The sequence below is a fragment of the Carassius auratus genome, chromosome 10, assembly GCF_003368295.1.
Source record: "Carassius auratus strain Wakin chromosome 10, ASM336829v1, whole genome shotgun sequence".
Taxonomy (NCBI): domain Eukaryota; kingdom Metazoa; phylum Chordata; class Actinopteri; order Cypriniformes; family Cyprinidae; genus Carassius; species Carassius auratus.
Window position 1 is genome coordinate 17,058,975 of NC_039252.1, and position 6,068 is coordinate 17,065,042.

The following is a 6,068-nucleotide window of genomic DNA, read 5'->3' on the forward strand; positions in this document are numbered from 1 at the left end:
ATCGGACGCGTCTTACAGAAACGGTCAATCATTTGTTCGTTATCTGGCTCGGCTCGGTGTTCATCTTCAGTTCTCTCTTCACAGCAGTTCAGTCAGTGTACTGTTTGAGTACATGAATTACTCCGGGATACTGGTTTGTTTGAACTCATAGGGAGTGTCAGCCACATTAAAAAAGTTAACACTTTAAGACATTTGTGGATTAATGCGTATTGGAGACACAAACTGTTTCAAACGATTCAGTTCGATTTGGTGAACTGATTCAAGAAGATCCGGTTACATCGAGTAATTCATTCGTGAACCGGATATGACAAACTGCTTTGTTTTGAACTCTCTCTCACAACAGACACGGAAGAGAAGACAATGCTGAATAAAGTCGTAGTTTTTGCTATTTTTGGACCAAAATGTATTTTCGATGCTTCAAAAAATTCTAACTGACCCTCTGTCATCACATGGACTAATTTGATGATGTTTTTATTACTTTTCTGGACATGGACAGTATACCGTACACACAGCTTCAATGGAGGGACTGAGAGCTCTCGGACTAAATCTAAAATATCTTAAACTGTGTTCCGAAGATAAATGGAGGTCTTACGGGTTTTGAACGACATGAGGGTGAGTCATTAATTACATAATTTTAATATATGGGTGAAATAACCCTTTAATTATAGGACCTAAAACCTCTGCACATAATAATCTAAAACACTTTCTAAGACTTAATGGCTGCTCTGTCAATTCTTCGTCATCAGTTAGGAACCTAGGTGTAATATTTGATAGCAATCTTTCCTTAGAAAGCCACATTTCTAGCATTTTCCATCTTAAAAATATATCTAAATTACGGCCTATGCTCTCAATGTCAAATGCAGAAATGTTAATCCATGCATTTATGACCTCAAGGTTAGATTATTGTAATGCTTTATTGGGTGGTTGTTCTGCACGCTTAGTAAACAAACTACAGCTAGTCCAAAATGCAGCAGCAAGAGTTCTTACTAGAACCAGGAAGTATGACCATATTAGCCCGGTCTTGTCCACACTGCACTGGCTCACATAAGTAAGTAAGTAAGTAAGTAAGTAATTTTAATTTATAAAGCACATTTACACACAGCGCAAAACTGACCAAAGTGCTGTACAATGAAAAGCTAAAAAGATAATAAAAATATAAACACATAGATTGAATAATCATAATTATATAAAACATTAATAAAAATAAGCCTACAATATCACGTCACACAACACAGAAATACAGAAAACAAACAGAGGTACCAGGTTAGGGAACAAGGAAAGCCAAGGAATAAAAATGAGTTTTTAACCTGGATTTGAATGTAGCAATGGAGGGGGCAGATCTTATATCCTGGGGGAGCTGGTTCCACAAACGTGGGGCAGCAACTGCAAAGGCTCTGTCACCTCTCTGTTTAAGCCGTGAGCGCGGCACAAGCAGGAGCCCTTTGTTTGAGGATCTCAGTGACCTTTGAACCAAGTATGGTTGTACAAGGTCGGTGATATAGGTCGGGGCAAGCCCATTAAGTGCCTTAAAAACAAACAATAAAACTTTAAACTGAATCCTAAAAGGAACTGGGAGCCAATGCAAAGATGCCAAAATGGGGGTGATGTGCTCACGCCTCCTAGTGCCAGTTAAAAGACGCGCTCCTGCATTTTGTACTAACTGCAGACGCCTAAGTGATGATTGTGGGAGGCCCAAGTAGAGGGAATTGCAATAATCCAGCCGTGATGTAATAAAGGCATGGATAACTGTCTCGAGATCGTTAAAAGATAGGAATGACTTCAGGCGGGAAATCATTCTGAGCTGGTAAAAACTATTTTTAACAACAGAACTAATCTGTTTGTCAAGGCAGAGTTCTGAGTCAAGAATGACACCCAAATTTCTAGCATAGGGTTTGATAAATGGAGTGAAGTTACCTAAATGTTGTACCACAGTGCATCTTGCCTTGGGAGAACCAAAAACAATCACCTCTGTCTTGTCACTGTTTAACTGGAGAAAGTTATTAACCATCCAAGTTTTAATGTCTTGGAGACAGGCCAGAAGAGCTTGTATGGAATCCCTAGATTTTAAAGGCAAGTACAACTGTGAATCATCTGCATAGAGATGAAAAGAGATGTTCTGCTTCCTTATGATGTCACCCAGTGGGAGCATATACAGGCTAAAAAGCATAGGACCCAAGATGGACCCCTGAGGGACCCCATATAAAACAGAAGCAGAGGATGAGGAGAACTTGCCAATAGATACTGAGAAAGTCCTATCATTGAGATAGGAACGGAACCACAGTAATGCAGTCTCCCTAATGCCCACCTGCTGATCAAGGCGAGTAAGGAGGATGTTGTGATCGATAGTGTCGAAGGCGGCACTAAGATCCAATAATATCAGGATGGCACTATCACCTGAATCTAGTGTAAGGAGAAGATCATTGGTTACTTTGAGCAGAGCGGTTTCAGTACTATGAAATGATCTAAAACCTGACTAAAAAGGTTCTAGTATATTGTGAGTGGTCAAAAAGGGGAGCAGCTGTGACAGAACGGCTTTTTCCAAAATTTTTGAGATAAAAGGAAGCTTGGAAATGGGACGGTAGTTATTTAGGAGTTTAACATCGAGATCATGTTTTTTGAGCAGGGGCTGGACAACCGCATGCTTAAAACATGTAGGGACAGTGCCGGATGCAAGACATAGATTTAAGATGACCAGAATGGAGGGACCGACTACATCAAAAACATCCTTTATAATAGAAGAGGGGATAGAATCAAAAGATGAAGTAGTAGGTTTCATATGTGATACTAAATTCCTCAATTCAATGAGAGAGATGGGCTGAAATTGGTTAAAAGTAGCCAGAACCCCTGAGCAACCAGGTGGAGTAGCAGATGAGGTGGGAGTAAACACTGATCTAAAGTTCTCAATTTTATTAGTAAAAAAACCGCAGACTGGGGGCAGCGAGAGTATTCCAAAGAGCGGATGTTCAGCGAGTTCACCCCACCGCTGCGGACACGCAATCTAGGTTGAGCAGAGCTAACGGACATTAGGGGTTGATGATGCAGGGTAATGTGTACGTGACGAGTACCTCGAATCCCACGAACGTCGAGCCAGGTAGAGATCCTTCCGACCTAGGATGGCTTCAGAGAGCTGGCAAAGACCTGATTGTACAGGAGAACCACTCGCTCCTCTCCTGATCTTCACTCGGACGCCTCCACGTTTGCCTCGGCGCCTCCGACGCTTCCTCCGGTTAGAGATACAGCAAGGTAGCCGAATGACGCACTCAGCGATGGGGTAAATCAGCGGAGGGTGACATCCGTCGTAAAGAACAGGGGTCACCAGTGCGTTTCTGAGATCCAGCAAAGTATTCCGATCATATGACCTTGTAGCAACAACGGGACAGTACCGACATAGCGTGAGTGACAACATAAACAACATAACATACTAATATGCTTCTAATTTCCAAATCCATTAAATGATTTTTAGGCTGCATCAAGTATCGAAGAACCATCACTTCTACCACAAAAGACTGCTTTTTAAGTTATCTTCCTGATGTATCCAAATTCCTTAGCATATCCAAAACCTCAGAACAACTTGATGATGTAACAGAAACTATGGACTCTCTCTTTTCTAGCACTTTAAATACAGTTGCTCCTTTACGCTTAAGGAAGGTTAAGGAAAACAGTTTGACACCATGGTATAATGAGCATACTCGCACCCTAAAGAGAGCAGCCCGAAAAATGGAGCGCAGCTGGAGGAAAACAAAACTAGAGGTATTTCGTATTGCTTGGTGGGAAAGTAACCTATCCTACAGAACAGCATTAAAAACTGCTAGATCTGATTACTTTTCTTCTCTTTTAGAAGAAAACAAACATAACCCCAGGTATTTATTCAATACAGTGGCTAAATTAACGAAAAATAAAGCCTCAACAAGTGTTGACATTTCCCAACATCACAGCAGTAGGGGAAAGTGGGGTGAGTTGTGCCAGTTTTTTACTCCAAGTGACTTTAAAGTGAGGCGATGACAGTAATCTCTTTCACTTTAGAATGTACATATATTTCAGGATGTGGTGCATCCCTGAGAACAATAACTTTGGATCTGAAATAAATTGTTTCAGAAATATAGCTTTGGGGAAAAAAGTAGTCTCGTGGCACAACTTGCCCCTGGTGCGGGGTAAGTTGTGCCTTTTGGGAAAATACGTTGGGGTAAATTGTGCCAGTGATTTCTGAAGTAAAACAGAACATTTTAATGTTATGAACTGTAATGCTATATGAAAGCAAGACAAATTCAATACAAAATTACTTATTTAAGGTTTATTCAGATATTGTCAGCCTATTAAACTGTTGGAATAAGACATATTTTGTAGTTTTTGGGAAAACACAAACTTAAATACACAATATATGATATTTGTGAATCTTTTCATTCAATAAGTCTCTGGTAATATATGCTCGACATACATAGAACGCTGTCTGTCAATTATGTAACATATAAGAATAAAGTTAGTAGGCTAATTTTTTAAAGTCCTATTGTGACTTAGGCAACTTAAAAACTCAATAACACTTCTCTTTAATAACATATAACAGGAAATATCTGTTTTAGGCTCACAAACAGCTATTATTTCCCCCTGATTTTAGGATTAAATTATGGGTAGGGATAGATTTAGGGGTAGGGATTGGGTTAAGTCTATATTTTTGGACAATAATGTTGATCCAGGATCATCAGAAGATGTTGATCCAGGAACATGTCTTACTTGGCAAAATCATGGCAACCCTTTTTTTTCTCCCTGAATATTTTCAAGGTCATCCTGCAGATATTCATCTCCCTTGCCACCTGATGTATGGGTTTTCCCTTTTGCATCTGTTTCACTGCTCTGTCCAACTCCACAAGAGCAGTTGAAGCCCTGTCGGTCGGTCTAAGTGCGTGGCATAATGGGTTTTCATCTAAAATTAACTCCCCCCATCCCCCCCCAGGCACAAATCACCCCACTCTCCCCTAATGACTTTCTGAACTACTTTACTTCTAAAATCGATACTATTAGAGATAAAATTGTAACCATTCAGCCGTCAGCTACAGTATCGCATCAGACAGTGCACTATAGACCCCCTGAGGAACAGTTCCACTCATTCTCTACTATAGGAGAGGAAGAATTGTATAAACTTGTTAAATCATCTAAACCAACAACATGTATGTTAGACCCTATACCATCTAAGCTCCTAAAAGAGGTGCTTCCAGAAGTCATAGGTCCTCTTCTGACTATTATTAATTCCTCATTGTCATTAGGATATGTCCCCAAAACCTTCAAACTGGCTGTTATTAAGCCTCTCATCAAAAAAACACAACTTGACCCCAAAGAACTAGTTAATTGTAGACTGATCTTGAATCTCCCTTTTCTGTCCAGGATACCAGAAAAGGTGGTATCCTCACAATTATATTCCTTCTTAGAGAAAAATGGTATATGTGAGGATTTCCAGTCAGGATTTAGACCGTATCATAGTACTGAGACTGCTCTCCTTAGAGTTACAAATGATCTGCTCTTATCATCTGATCGTGGGTGTATCTCTCTATTAGTTTTATTGGATCTTAGTGCTGCGTTTGACACAATTGACCACAATCTTCTTTTGCATAGACTTGAACACTTTGTTGGCATCAGTGGAAGTGCATTAGCATGGTTTAAATCGTACTTATACTATGACCGCCATCAATTCGTAGCAGTGAATGAAGATGTATCATATTGATCACAAGTGCAGTATGGAGTACCTCAAGGCTCAGTACTAGGGCTGCTACTCTTCACGCTTTATATGTTACCCTTGGGAGATATCATCAGGAAACATGGTGTTAGCTTTCACTGTTATGCTGATGATACTCGGCTCTATATTTCTTCGCGGCCCGGTGAAACGTTCCAATTTTTGAAAAACTAAGCCATGTTTCTAGCATTTGTAAAACTGCAAAAATATATCTTAATTACGGCCTATGCTCTCAATGTCAAATGCAGAAATGTTAATCAATGCATTTATGACCTTATGGTTAGAAGTATGACCATATTAGCCCAGTTAATACATATCTATGCTCTGCGCCTCTTGAAGGTCGGAT